This window comes from Mauremys mutica, chromosome 1, assembly GCF_020497125.1.
Source record: "Mauremys mutica isolate MM-2020 ecotype Southern chromosome 1, ASM2049712v1, whole genome shotgun sequence".
Classification (NCBI taxonomy): domain Eukaryota; kingdom Metazoa; phylum Chordata; order Testudines; family Geoemydidae; genus Mauremys; species Mauremys mutica.
In genome coordinates, this window is record NC_059072.1 from 199,345,030 (window position 1) to 199,359,618 (window position 14,589).

Genomic DNA, 14,589 nt, shown 5'->3' on the forward strand with positions numbered 1-14,589 from the left:
CAAACAGGATAAATGCCCCCTTTTGCCAAAAAAACTGGAACAGCCAGGAAAGGGCTTAAAAAAGGGACTGTCCCTGCCAAAATGAGACCTATGGTCACCTTATCTCGAGGTCCCTTCCAGTCCTACATGCCTTTGATTCTATGATTACCAGATCAGATTGGGGCTGGGTAGCTAAAGAGCTAACTCGCACATTTCTTATGCTTATAAGAAGCACACAGGATCTTTTTCAGGGGAAAAGGCAACACCCCTCATTTATTGAAGATACAACAATTAGCATATGTATTCAATCACACCACACACACGCACTGTCCTGCCAGTCGATGTTATAGTTACCAGTCCATAGTCCGGATCAATCTAGTAGCCCGCTAGGTTGATCACGTGTAGGTGGGAGCTGAGTTCCATCGGTCCTGACAAGATGCCCCGGGGAAGTCTTGGCAGGACAAACCCAAAGTTTCATGGAAGGCACCCTGTTTATGTAGTGGGACCAATGAGTTCTGCACTGTCATGCTGTTATCAATTGTTGTTTGACAAGTGCTTGTTTTCTTAAATTGTCCTTCTCATTCTTTATCTTGTTCTTTCATCAAGTTCCTCAGAGAGTTACCCCATGCTGGTTTTGATCACAGCTATCTTGTCCCCATTGATAGATGCCTGTCTTATCTTTAGAGTCGTCAATCTGCCCTCCTCTGACATTTCAATAGGGGCGTGTTGCAGCCTCCTGGTGCCCTTGTGTCTGTCTCCAATTCCTCCCTAGCACATCTGGTTCAGCTATGGCCTTCACATTTCTCTCTTAACACACATTCCTCATTCACACACAAAACGGAATTAATTTACACAGAACATTTTGAACAGGAACATCAAGTTGCAATGCAAAAAACCTCAATCATGGCATTCTTTTACTTATTTTAAAATGCTTAAGCCTACAACAAAGTGGTGACCCTCAAAGGTCTGTTACTGCCTTGAAATCAGTCCAGACACAGAAATTCTGGCTGATGCATCTCTACCAATGGCGCATTAGGCCATTCCTTTCTCCTATTCATAAAGAGGTCTCGCAAGATATGGTCAAATTATACGTCAATACATTTAATACATGCTACATTATTATCTTCTTATTCTTTATCCTTCATTCTAAATCATACAAAATACAAACATAAAATCCTACTACTACACATTAACAAGGACACTGGATAAAAGAGCACTGGGGAATGGGGGGTTGGGGGTGCGGGGTGGACAGGAGAGTAGGCTGATGGGTGGATAGGTGGGTTAGTAGGGCCTGGCAAAAGGGAATTCTTGGGGCAGACACACCTCCCCCCTTTGGAGAAGGGGTAGTAAAGCTGGATAACATTGTAAAATATTGTGACTGCACTAGTATGTAGAAGTTGTTTGAGAAAAACATTGTAAGGTGGTATCTACATAAGAGAAGATCTCTGAGCAATCTGTGCAAAGCAAAGAGGCCAGGAGCACTGGGTGACAAGGCCTCTTCACTGAACTTCCAGATGCCAACCCCTCCCATTTAAACAGGGGAACTTTTAGCTTTCCCATCTCAGCTGATTTCAACTGCAGCAGTATCACATGAGAGGAAGAGGAAGTGAGGTCACTGCCTCTGTACATTACTTTTTCAACTACTTTAGAAAAATGTGTTGTCTGTTCCTCCATTTGTGGAGATTACTGTACTGCCATAATCTTTTCTTGGCATAAGGCATATAAAGATTTTCTTTTAAACTACATTGAGACCATTTAAGCTACCTCCTACATGAGCATCAAAAGTCAGTTACCAAGTACCCCAAAATGAAAAGGCGAAGAAGCAACACAATATAACGTGGTGCAAAGATGCCCACTGCAGCATGGTATAACCAGAGATAGAAATGAATTAGCCAGCATTAGTCATCTTGCCAGATCACCACACCACTCAGGTAGGAAACAAGATTGGAGAAACCTACAGAATACTAACAGATCTTGGCATAACCCTCCAGTTTAGTTCTAACCCTCTGAAAAATGTTAAGCTATCAGATTGTTTGGAATATTGCCGGTGTTGTCAGCGTAATCCAGGACTACCTCATCCTTTAAATAAACTGATGCTTAGAGCGAGAAGACTTGCCTGTAGAATGCTCCATTTCATTTCTCACATGCAGTAGCCCAGCTAATAATTATTCAGTAATTTAAATCAAGGAAATCGCATGCAGAAGGATTATACTAGAAAACTGTCTATCTTGTTTGACAAATTTATAGAAGCCCACAGACATGTAACCACAACATTTGTTTAACTGTCAAAATGGAAAAAACAAAGACAAGCTGAAGGTACCCTGTTTTTATTAACCTTACAGATTCTCCAAGCTAGTCATAATTCTAATTCTTTACCTAAAGGCCGATAGTTATAATATCAGGTATCTGATGGAGAAAGAGGTAACCCAAAGAAGCAGTGATGGTTCCCATGTAGTATACAAGCTATTTAATAATTCTCACTCCTAAGAATATACGTTTACAGGGTTGTACTCTGAAGTTTTATTCAGCTTATGTTTGTATTCTGCTGGACACTTGTCTAGCAACATTGACAATGCATGGCTGTGCAGAATTGTGTCTAGAAAGGGTTTAACTCTAATTCCAAAAATGAGCCCTGGTGAAAACCTTCCATGTTATGAGGCCACAGCAAAACCTGTGTACTGTATCCTCCACATGGCGTCATCTTCAGCAAAGCAACATTCATTAAAAGCCTCAAGTCTACAGCGATTTGCCTATGGATGATACTCTTTAAAGAGAGCCCTCCTAAAGAGTTACTCACCCACATTAGGCTGTTAATACTATAACAATTTCAGGTTCAATATAGATTACCACTTTTTTTTTTAAGTCAAGTATATGAGCACATGTTTTATATTAATGGAAGTACAATACCCATCTGTGGAACAGATATTTAGTAGCTAGGGTATTGCATTCTATCACAGGAGTACTTGTGGCACCTTAGAGACTAACACATTTATTTGAGCATAAGCTTTCGTGGGCTACAGCTCACTTCATCGGATGCACAGAATGGAACACACAGACAGAAGATATTTAGACATACAGCTAACATGAAAAGGTGGGGGTTGCCCTATCCACTCTAAGAGGCTAATTAATTAAGATGAGCTATAATCAGCAGGAGGCTGAGCCATTACACACATTGAATCTATTTCCCCGTGTTAAGTATCCTCACACCTTCTTGTCAAAGTGCCTGAAATGGGCCATCTTGATTATCATTTCAAAAGTTTTTTTCCTCCTGCTGATTATAGCTCATCTTAATTACTTAGCCTCTGAGAGTGGGTAGGGCAACCCCCACCGTTTCATGTTCTCTGTATGTATATATATCTCCTCACTATATGTTCCATTCCATGCATCCGATGAAGTGGGTTGTAGCCCATGAAAGCTTATGCCCAAATAAATTTGTTAGTCTCTAAGGTGCCACAAGTACTCCTGTTCTTTTCGTGGATACAGACTAACACAGCTGCTACTCTGAAACCATTCTATCACAGTGTTTCTCCAGCTTTTTCAGGTTGGCAACCCCTTATTTGAAGTCAAAATTATTGCGACCTCCTTACACTAACTGTATAAGCATCAGTGATTATGCTAAATCTGCATAATTAATGTGTCTGTGTGTTTCAAGAGTTTGACAGAGAATACTTGACCTTGAAGAGTTAAATTGTGCAGAGAATGGGGGAAGTAAGAGTTTCTTTGTTTCGATTGTAATAAAATTTTCAGCACCTGGTTATCCCCCTCATGGCCTTTTGTGATTCTCCCCACCCTCAGAAACACCCACCCCAAGGGACATAACACACCAGTCAAAACATTTTTCTAGTATGATGATACAATGTTTAATTTGCAAAAAATGTTTGTTTAAACCTTTCCAATGACATATAAAGATGCATAAGAAATTCTCTATCAATCTTATTACATTTTGTAAATGTCTATTTTTATATAACCTCAATTTGGGGCCAATAGCATATAATTGTTATTTTCTTTTACATACAATAAAAGAAACAGACCATTATCTACAGTAATAGATATTGCCTTATGTACAAGCAGGGCCAGCTCTAGGTTTTTTCTGCCCCAAGCAAAAAAATTGCCACACCAAGCTCAGGTGGGGCTGGGGCTCGCAGGCGGCACTGGAAGCGGAGGGAGTGATGTCACCTTCTCCCAACACCTGCAGGGGCTTTACCCCCTCCCCCTCCCAGCCGTGCAGAGAAGCCCCGATATAAGAGGTGGCACAAGGCAGTGCAGCAGCCAGTGCGCAGCTGAGGCAGTGCAGCCCCGGCTCGACTCGCCCTCTCCTCCCCAGGTAGCGGCTGGGCCCTGGCAGCTCAGTATCCCGGGGCTGGGGCTTCCCCTTCCTGCTGTGGCTGGGGTCGTGGTGCCCTCTCCCCGTCTAAGTGGCGCAGCTCCGAGAGCGCAAGTGCCCCCCCCAAAAAGGATGGCTGGAATGCCAGCCTGGAAATGTGCCACCCCAAGCACATGCTTGCTTTGCTGGTGCCTAGAGTTGGTCCTGTGTACAAGTATTCTTATTAGCATTTAGCTCAAGGGAGAACACCAAATGTTCTATTCATTTCCTAGGCTTTGTTTTCAGAAAAGGTACTGACGATCTTAGCAGTCAGAGCTTGGCTACACTGGAGAGTTGCAGCACTGGTGGTGGCTTTACAGCGCTGCAACTCACTCACCATCCACACTTGCAAGGCACATGCAAGGTATCTCCCTGGCTACAGCGCTGGCTGTACTCCACGTCTGCCTGGGGAATAACGATTGCAGCGCTGGTGCTGCAGCGCTGGAGTGCCAGTGTAAACAGTGATTAATCTTACTACGCTGTAACTGACCTCCGGAATTTTCCCATAATGCTTTTAACTAAAGAACTCTCTTTGTTTTGTTATGATGCCTCTCTTTGTTTTGTTGTGAACTCGGGGCTCCCGGAGCTGCTTATCTAAAAAACAAACACAGCTCCTGTTTGCTGTGAATGAGGCAGGCAGAGGGATGCATGTCCACAGCTAGTGTTTGCTTGAGGAGAGAAACAGCACGGCGTGGGGGAGGTGGAAGGGGAAGGGAGTCCCTCGGGGCAGCTGCTTATCTGGTCTGAAGGCTATTTGCATTTAAGAGCGTGGGGGAAGTGGTCGGACTTTGCAAGGCAGGGAGCTGACACAGTGTCGGCTCCAAAAATCCACTCTCTCTCTCTCTCCCCCACGCTCCCTGTCACACTCCACCCCACCCCCCTCTTTTGAAAAGCACGTTGCAGCCACTTGAACGCTGGGTTAGCTGCCCATAATGCACCACTCCCAACACCGCTGCAAATGCTGCAAATGTGGCCACACTGCAGCGGTGGTAGCTGTTAGTGTGGCCACACTCCAGCGATTTCCCTACACAGCTGTACGAAGACAGCTGTAACTCCCAGCGCTGCACACCTGCAAGTGTAGCCAAACCCTCAGTTATTCATCCCTGCAAAGACACTTGGGCTGTTGTCAGAATTTCCCAAATCATCTCTCATTCCAAAACTGCAGAAATATGAAGTCAGTGGTTTCCCCAGGAATTGAAATTAGGGGGGGTGTTGGAATTTACAGGGGGGGTGTCAGAACCAATGAGATATATAAAAGAGATATGAATAAAGTAAATGTTTTGTTAGGATAATGCAAATTTAACATAAGAATAATGCAAGTTACACCAAAACACATAACAGGTCTAGATTTCTAAAAAAATATACATTTAAAAAAAAAGTATTTAAATTGACTTGAAAAGTAAGCCATCATGGGGTAAGAGGAAAGTCCTCTCATGGATCAGTAACTGGTTAAAAGATGGGAAACAAAGGGTAGGAATAAATTATCAGTTTTCAGAATGGAGAGAGATAAATAGTGGTATCCCTGAGGGGTCGGTACTGGGACCAGCGGTGTTCAACATATTCATAAATGATCTGGAAAAATGGGTAAACAGTGAGGTGGCAAAATTTGCAGATGATACAAAACTATTTAAGATAGTTAAGTCCCAGGCAGACTGCGAAGAATTACAGAGGGATCTCATAAAACTGGGTGACTGGGCAACAAAAATGGCAGATGAAATTTAATGTTGATAAATGCAAAGTAATGTACATTGGAAAACAATCTCAACTATGCTTACAAAATGAAGGAGTCTGAATTAGCTGTTAACACTAAAGAAAGATCTTGCAGTCATTGTGGATAGTTCTCTGAAAACATCCACTCAGTGTGCAGCGACAGTCAGTGATTCCCAACATTCTGTTTGCTTTTTTTAAAAGAACAGGAGCACTTGTGGCACCTTAGAGACTAACAAATTTATTTGAGCATAAGCTTTCGTGGGCTACAGTCCACTTCATTGGATGTAGCCCACGAAAACTTATGTTCTTTTTGCAATACAGACTAACACGGCTGCTACTCTGAAATCTTTGCTTTTTTAAGAAAGGGATAGATAAGAAGACAGAAAATATCATATTGCCTCTATATAAATCCATGGCACATGTACACCTTGAATACTGTGTGCAGCTCTGGTTACCCCATCCCAAAAAAGACATACTGGAAATGCAAAAGGTACAGAGATGGGCAACTAAAATGATTAGGGGTATGAAACAGGAGAAGAAATTAAAATGACTGGGAATTTTCAGCTTAGAAAAGAGACGACTAAGGGAGGATATGCTAGAGGTCTATAAAATCTTGACTGGTGTGAAGAAAGTGAATAAAGTAAATGTTTTGTTAGGATAATGCAAATTTAACATAAGGAAAATGCAAGTTACACCAAAACACATAACAGATCTAGTATCAGAGGGGTAGCCGTGTTAGTCTGGATCTGTAAAAGCAACAAAGAATCCTGTGGCACCTTATAGACTAACAGACGTTTTGCAGCATGAGCTTTCGTGGGTGAATACCCACTTCTTCAGATGCAAGAGACTTGCATCTGAAGAAGTGGGTATTCACCCACGAAAGCTCATGCTGCAAAACGTCTGTTAGTCTATAAGGTGCCACAGGATTCTTTGTTGCTATAACAGATCTAGATTTCTAAAAATATATATATAATTTAAAAAAATGTATTTAATTTAAATTGACTTTTGAAAAGTAAGTCATCATGGGGTAAGAGGGAAGGTCCTCTCATGGATCAGTAACTGGTTAAAAGATGGGAAACAAAGGGCAGGAATAAAGTATCAGTTTTCAGAATGGAGAGAGATAAATAGTGGTATCCTTGAGGGGTCAATACTGGGACCAGTCCTATTCAACATATTCATCTGGAAAAATGGGTAAACAGTGAGGTGGCAAAATTTGCAGATGATACAAAACTATTCAAGATAGTTAAGTCCCAGGCAGACTGCGAAGAGCTACAAAGGGATCTCACAAAGGGTAGGTCTATACTTACCCGCCGGGTCGACGCGTAGAGTTCGACTTCTCGGAGTTCGAACTATCGCGTCTAATCTAGACGCGATAGTTCGAACTCCGAACGCGCCCCGTCGACTCCGGAACTCCACCACCGCGAACGGCGGTTGTGGAGTCGACGGGGGAGCCGCGAACTTCGATCCCGCGGCGTCTGGACGGCTGAGTAGTTCGAACTAAGGTAGTTCGAGTTCAGCTACGTGTACCTTAGTTCGACCCCCCCCCCCTAGTGTAGACCAGGCCAAAACTGGGTGACTGGGCAACAAAATGGCAAATTAAATTCAGTGTTGATAAATGCAAAGTAATGCACACTGGAAAATAATCTCAACTATACATACAAAATGATGGCATCTGAATTAGCTGTTAACACTCAAGGAAGAGATCTTGGAGTCATTATGGATAGATCTCTGAAAACATCCACTCCATGTGCAGCAACAGTCACAAAAGCAAACAATGTTGGGAATCATTAAGAAAGGGATAGATAATAAGACAGAAAATATCATATTGCCTCTATATAAATCCATGGTACGTGCACACCTTGAATACTGTGTGCAGATCTGGTCACCCATCCTAAAAAATATATATTGGAATTGGAAAAGGTACAGAGATGGGCAACTAAAATGATGAGGGGTATGAAACAGGAGGAGAGATTAAAGTGACTGGGAATTTTCAGCTTAGAAAAGAGACGACTAAGGGCAGATATGATAGAGGTCTATAAAATCTTGACTGGTGCGAAGAACTAGCAGTCACCCAATAAAATTAATAGGCAGCAGGTTTTAAAAAAACAAAAGGAAGTACTTCTTCACTCAGTATAAAGTCAACCCAGGGAACTCTTTGCCAGGGGATGCTGTGAAGACCAAAACTATAACAGGATTTTAAAAAGAACTAGATAAATTCCTGGAGAACAGGTCCATCTGTGGCTATTAGCCAGGATGAGAGGGATGCAACACCATGCTCTGAGTGTCCCTAGCCTGTTTGCCAGAAGCTGGGAATGGGCAACGGGATGGATCACTTGATGATTCCCTGTTCTATTCATTCCCTCTGAAGCACCTGGCCTTGACCACTGTTGTAAGACAGGGTACGGGGCTATATGGACCATTGGTCTGACCCAGTATGACCATTCTTATGTAAAAATTAATTATAATAAAAATGTTTAGTACAGAAACTCCCCAACATAATGACCTCCCAAGCTAGCAACAATGTGAGATAACAACCTTGGCAAATAATGCATTTTAAAAACCTTGGCCTACTGGGAAACATATTTATATATGTTTCCATTCCCAGTCACAAATCTAGCATTCTGGAGCAAAGTGACTAAAATATAGTCCAACAAACAAATGTTTATTTAACATGCCCCTCACTTTTCCCTCCACCGCACTCCACTCACCGGTGTTGTCCTTGGTCAGTGGAGACTCAGAGTTCAGAGGTGTTTTCACGTGAGTACACCCTTCCAGGTGGGGGACAAAAAGGCACAGTTTGCTCTGGCCACGGCTGTTCGTTGTGCCACCATTCACTCCACCACTCTGTTGCCAATGGGCCTGCACAGTCACCTTCTGCTGTCACCTACCACTGTGACCTCTGCGAGTTGGTCTCTTGAGGTTCCACCAGCTCTCAGTGATTTCAGCTGAGCTCTCAGTGCGGGAACCTCGCTGCTAGTGCAGTCTGGGCTGTCTCTTACACAAAAACACTGTCCCCACAGGAACACTGTCCCCACAACAGGACTAAGCACTTAGACCTGATTCTCAGTGATTTCAGCTGCAGTAGCAGCAAAGAATCCTGTGGCACCTTATAGACTAACAGACGTTTTGCAGCATGAGCTTTCGTGGGTGAATACCCACTTCTTCGGATGCAAGTGATCACTTAACAGAACAAAAGACTATCTATGGAGCCTAATCAGCTCTGTCTTTAAACAGTGGAGAGGGACAGGTCCCCACCCTCTCTCTTGATGCCTTCAGATCATCACAGGCTAAGTACAGTTCTACTGCCCTTTACTCATACAATAAGAACAACATTTCATCCCCCCCTTCCCCCCACATTCAAGTGGTTTGTAACCCAACCCCAGCCAAAATCTATCACTTGGACAACACAGCTCTGTTTGCTGGATACCTAGGTAGATTAGGTGTGAATGTAAATATAATCTGGCCCTGAAGCCTTAGCCCCCAGCTCATCACTAGCTATCAGGGAGAACTCATTTAGACTTTGCTTACAAATCATCATTTGAAATTATTAGGTTGGCCAACATCACCGAAATGAATGCACTGACATCATAAAAAACAGCTGTATAAGGAAGCAAGGAAGCTAGTCTATGTTCATACTTTTCAAATCTATTATACGTTTTCAGATACACATATTTTATCATATACTGTATAAGCTTTTAAAGTGTGTATTAATGTTTCAGTTTAAATTCAGATTTCCAAACAGTCACTAAATTGGTATGTAACTAGCTCACAAAACTGGGGGGGGTGTTGGGAAAATTCAGGGGGGGTGTACACCCCCCCTGGGGGGGTGTAGGGAAATCACTGTATGAAGTAAACTTTCTGTCTTAAAGAAACTGCCACATTTCCAGCCCACAGTCACAGATCTCAGGTCTTCTCTTCAAGTATATTTTATAACCCCTACCAACTTACCCAGCGTAGATGTTTATTTACTATACAAACACCAAAAATATAAAACTAAACCTGAATATGTTACACCTCCTTATTTTGCTCACAAGTACAACTGCAGGTCCTTATAAATATGCTATTCTTCTTTTTGACATACCACTCTCACCCTAAGCATTTCATAAATATTCAGAGTTAAAGGAGATCATATATAACAAATCTCCTCTTCTATTACTTCGAAGAAAGGATGCCAAATGGCATAACAAACTGTAAATCAGTCTTTGGCACTCTCTATCCATTTTCCTAAAACTACAGTGTCCTAAATAATTCACCTGTTTGTTAGGATGACAGTTATTTCCACTTCCAAGCAATAACACGATTTGCTCTCATAATTAAATGAGTGCATAATTCCCAATGTAATGTGTTAGGGAGAAGATCTAGCTCCCAATCCTCGGGTCTGGCCAAGCAGGACCAGGAAGGTGGGAAGGGGGCAAAGATGGTTCAACCCACAGTGCAAGTTAGGGCACCTTCAGGGTTATGCTAAATGAAGCCCAGCTGCAACATCTTCCGAAGGTTTTTTTCTGGGTGCTGCAGATTGCCAGAGAACAGCAGCACTCTGGACACAGTGCACCCCCTAAGGTGGGGTGGCCGAAAGAGGATGACACAGAGCCAGCTGTGCTGGCACTTTGCTGACTGGCGATTGCTATAAATCAAAGGAATCCTCAAATAGCCTGCAGCAGGGTCCAGGATCTGGCCCCTTGTAAATTAACTGAGGAATCTAAAGGTGGAGCTCTCCTCATGCTCCCAAGAATCTGATCTCTTATTGCATTTGGGCCACGTTTGAACTGAGGGTGTCCTTTTAACATAAAAGGGATTTCTTTCTTTACTCTTTCTTTCTCTACTATCTGTTTATTCACACTTGTGTCAGTGCACTTGAACAAAGCAGTATTTCGGTTATTGTTTAAAAGGTAATTCCAGAGCAGCATTAAATAGTGATTTCAGATCTGGGGGATGAATGACTAATGCGCCAACACAGCCATGGGACCTTGAGCCAAGTCACTTAGCCACTCCGGGCCTCAGTTCCCCTCTGTAAAATAGAGATAATAGCACTGTGCTGCCTCACACAGGGTGCTGTGAGGACAAGTTTGTGAGGGGCTCAGATATTATGGTAAAGAGGAACATTCTATGTACTATAGATAGATGACACCTATTGAGGAGGTGGGGAACCGGTGAGGTCTAAGGCTGTACGTATGCTAAATTGGGGTGTATCTTCACAGCACAGAGAGCTCAAGTTATAACTCAGCTGTTATCCTTAACTTGACTCTTGTTCACACACAAAAATCTGTAGCTCGCCTTAGGTGGTGCTTTAAATGCAGGATAGCTATCTCGTAGTGGGGCTGGGGGAGGGTTTGAAGCTCCCATGGTTCTGATGCTCCAGTCAGTAATGCAGTGGGGATGCAACTGCATGACTTACAACTACTCAGCAGCAGCGAGTCTAGTCACTGCATGCGGCTCACCGAATCTCTCGGTGTAACTTCAGTGTTGTTCTGAAGTGTGGCCGCTTTTGCTGGAGTGAGGCTAGCTGGAGTGCTGTACCTTGAGTGTAGTAAGTTGAACTGACTGTGCTGTGAAGACAAACCCTTAGAGCTCAGCTAACCTCAGGCAGTTCTATTGAGGGGGGGCAGAGGGAAAGGACTGTATTTTAATCATAGAATCTTAGAACTTAAGATCAGAAGGGACCATTATGATCATCTAGTCTGACCTCCCGCAAGATGCAGGCCACAAAAGCTGACCCACCCACTCCTGGAATAATTCTCTCCCTTGACTCAGCTGTTGCAGTCCCCAAATCCTGGTTTAAAGACTTCAAGTAGCAGGTAATCCTCCAGCAAGCGACCCCTGCCCCATGCTGCGGAGGAAGGCGAAAAACCTCCAGGGCCACTGCCAATCTACCCTGGAGGAAAATTCCTTCCCAACCCCAAATATGGCGATCAGCTGAACCCTGAGCATGCGGGCAAGACTCTCCAGCCAGACACTCGGGAAAAAGACTTTCAATATCCCAACATTGACCCTCGGTACTAATTACCAGTGGTGGCACGTTATTGACCTATTGACTAAATAGTGTTATCCTATCAAACCATTCCCTCCATAAACTTATCCAGCTTAAACTTAAAGCCAGAGAGGTCCTTCACCCCCACTGTTTCCCTAGGTAGGCTGTTCCAGAATTTCACTCCCCTGATGGTTAGAAACCTTCGTCTAATTTCAAGCCTAAACTTCCCGACTGCCAATTTATATCCATTTGTTCTCATGTCCACATTAGTACTGAGCTGAAATAATTCCTCTCCCTCCCTGGTATTTATCCCTCTGATATATTTAAAGAGAGAAATCATATCTCCTCTCAACCTTCTTTTGGTTAAGGAAAACAAACCGAGCTCCTCAAGTCTCTTTTCATACGACAGGCTTTCCATTCCTCGGATCATTCTAGTGGCCCTTCTTTGTACCCGTTCCAGTTTGAATTCATCCTTCTTAAACATGGGAGACCAAAACTGCACACAGTACTCCAAATGAGGTCTCACCAACGCCTTGTATAACGGGACTAGCACCTCCTTATCTCTACTAGAAATACCTCGCCTAATGCATCCCAAGACCACATTAGCTTTTTTAACGGCCACATCACATTGCCGACTCATAGTCATCCTGCGATCAACCAGGACTCCGAGGTCCTTTTCCTCTTCCGTTACTTCCAACTGGTGCGTCCCCAGCTTATAACTAAAATTCCTGTTAGTCATCCCTAAATGCATAACCTTACACTTCTCACTATTGAATTTCATCCTATTACTAATACTCCAGTTTACAAGGTCATCCAAATCTCCCTGGAGGATATCCCGATCCTTCTCCGAATTGGCAATACCTCCCAACTTTGTGTCATCCGCAAACTTTATCAGCCCACTCCTACTTTTGGTTCCGAGGTCAGTGATAAATAGATTGAATAAGATCGGACCCAAAACCGAACCTTGAGGAACTCCACTGGTAACCTCCCTCCAACCCGACAGATCACCTTTCAATACGACCCGCTGCAGTCTCCCCTTTAACCAGTTCCTTATCCACCTCTGGATTTTCATTTCAATCCCCATCTTTTCCAATTTAACCAGTAATTCTTCATGTGGTACCGTATCAAACGCCTTACTGAAATCAAGATATATTAGATCCACCGCATTTCCCTTGTCTAAAAAGTCTGTTACTTTCTCAAAGAAGGAGATCAGGTTGGTTTGGCATGATCTACCTTTCGTAAAACCATGTTGTAATTTGTCCCAATTGCCATTGACCTCAAGGTCCGTAACTACTCTCTCCTTTAATATTTTTTCCATGACTTTGCATACTACAGATGTTAAACTAACAGGCCTGTAGTTACCCGGGTCACCTTTTTTCCCCTTCTTGAAAATAGGAACTATATTAGCTAATCTCCAGTCAAACAGTACAACCCCCGAGTTCAGAGATTCATTAAAAATTATCGCTAATGGGCTTGCAATTTCACTCACCAATTCCTTTAATATTCTAGGATGAAGATTATCCGGGCCGCCTGATTTACTACCGTTAAGCTGTTCAAGTTTGGCTTCTACCTCGGATACTGTAATTTCCAACCCCGTACCTTCATTCCCATCAGTCACTCTGCCACTATTCCTAAGCCCTTCATTATCCTTATTAAAGACCGAGGCAAAATATTCGTTTAGATATTGTGCCATGCCTAGCTTATCCTTGATCTCCACTCCATTTACAGTTTTAAGCGGTCCCACTTCTTCTTTCTTAGTTTTCTTCCTATTTATATGGCTAAAAAACCTTTTACTATTGGTATTAATTCCCTTCGCAAGGTCCATCTCTACCCGGCTTTTGGCTTTTCTCACTGCATCCCTACACCCCCTGACCTCAATAAGGTAGGTTTCTTTGCTGATCCCTCCCATCTTCCACTCCCTGTAAGCTTTCTGTTTTTTCTTAATCACCCCTCTGAGACGCTTGCTCATCCAGCTCGGTCACCTACGAACCGTTTTCCCTTTCTCGGGATACAGGCCTCTGACAGCTCCTGCAACTTCAACCTGAAATAATCCCAGGCGTCTTCCGCCTTTAGATCCCTAAATATGTTAGTCCAATCCACTTCCCTAACTAGTCGCCTTAATTTCGTAAAGTTAGCCCTTTTGAAATCGTAAACCTTAGTCTCAGATGCAATTGTGTTTATCCTTCCATTTATTTTGAACCGAATTAGCTCATGATCACTCGAGCCAAGGTTGTCCCCTACAACCATTTCTTCAACAAGGTCCTCACTACTCACCAAAACCAAATCTAAAATGGCATCCCCCCTCGTCGGTTCAGTAACTACTTGATGAAGGAATTCATCAGCTATCACGTCTAGGAAAAGCTGAGCCCTATTATTATTACTAGCATTTGTTCCCCAATCTATATCCGGGAAGTTAAAGTCTCCCATGATCATACAGTTCCTATTAGTATTTACCTCCTTAAAAACATTAAAGAGTTCTCTATCCATATCCAGGCTAGATCCCGGCGGTCTATAGCACACCCCAATCACTATCCCAGGGGAGGCTCTAGTAGTTTTCTTCCCTAATGTG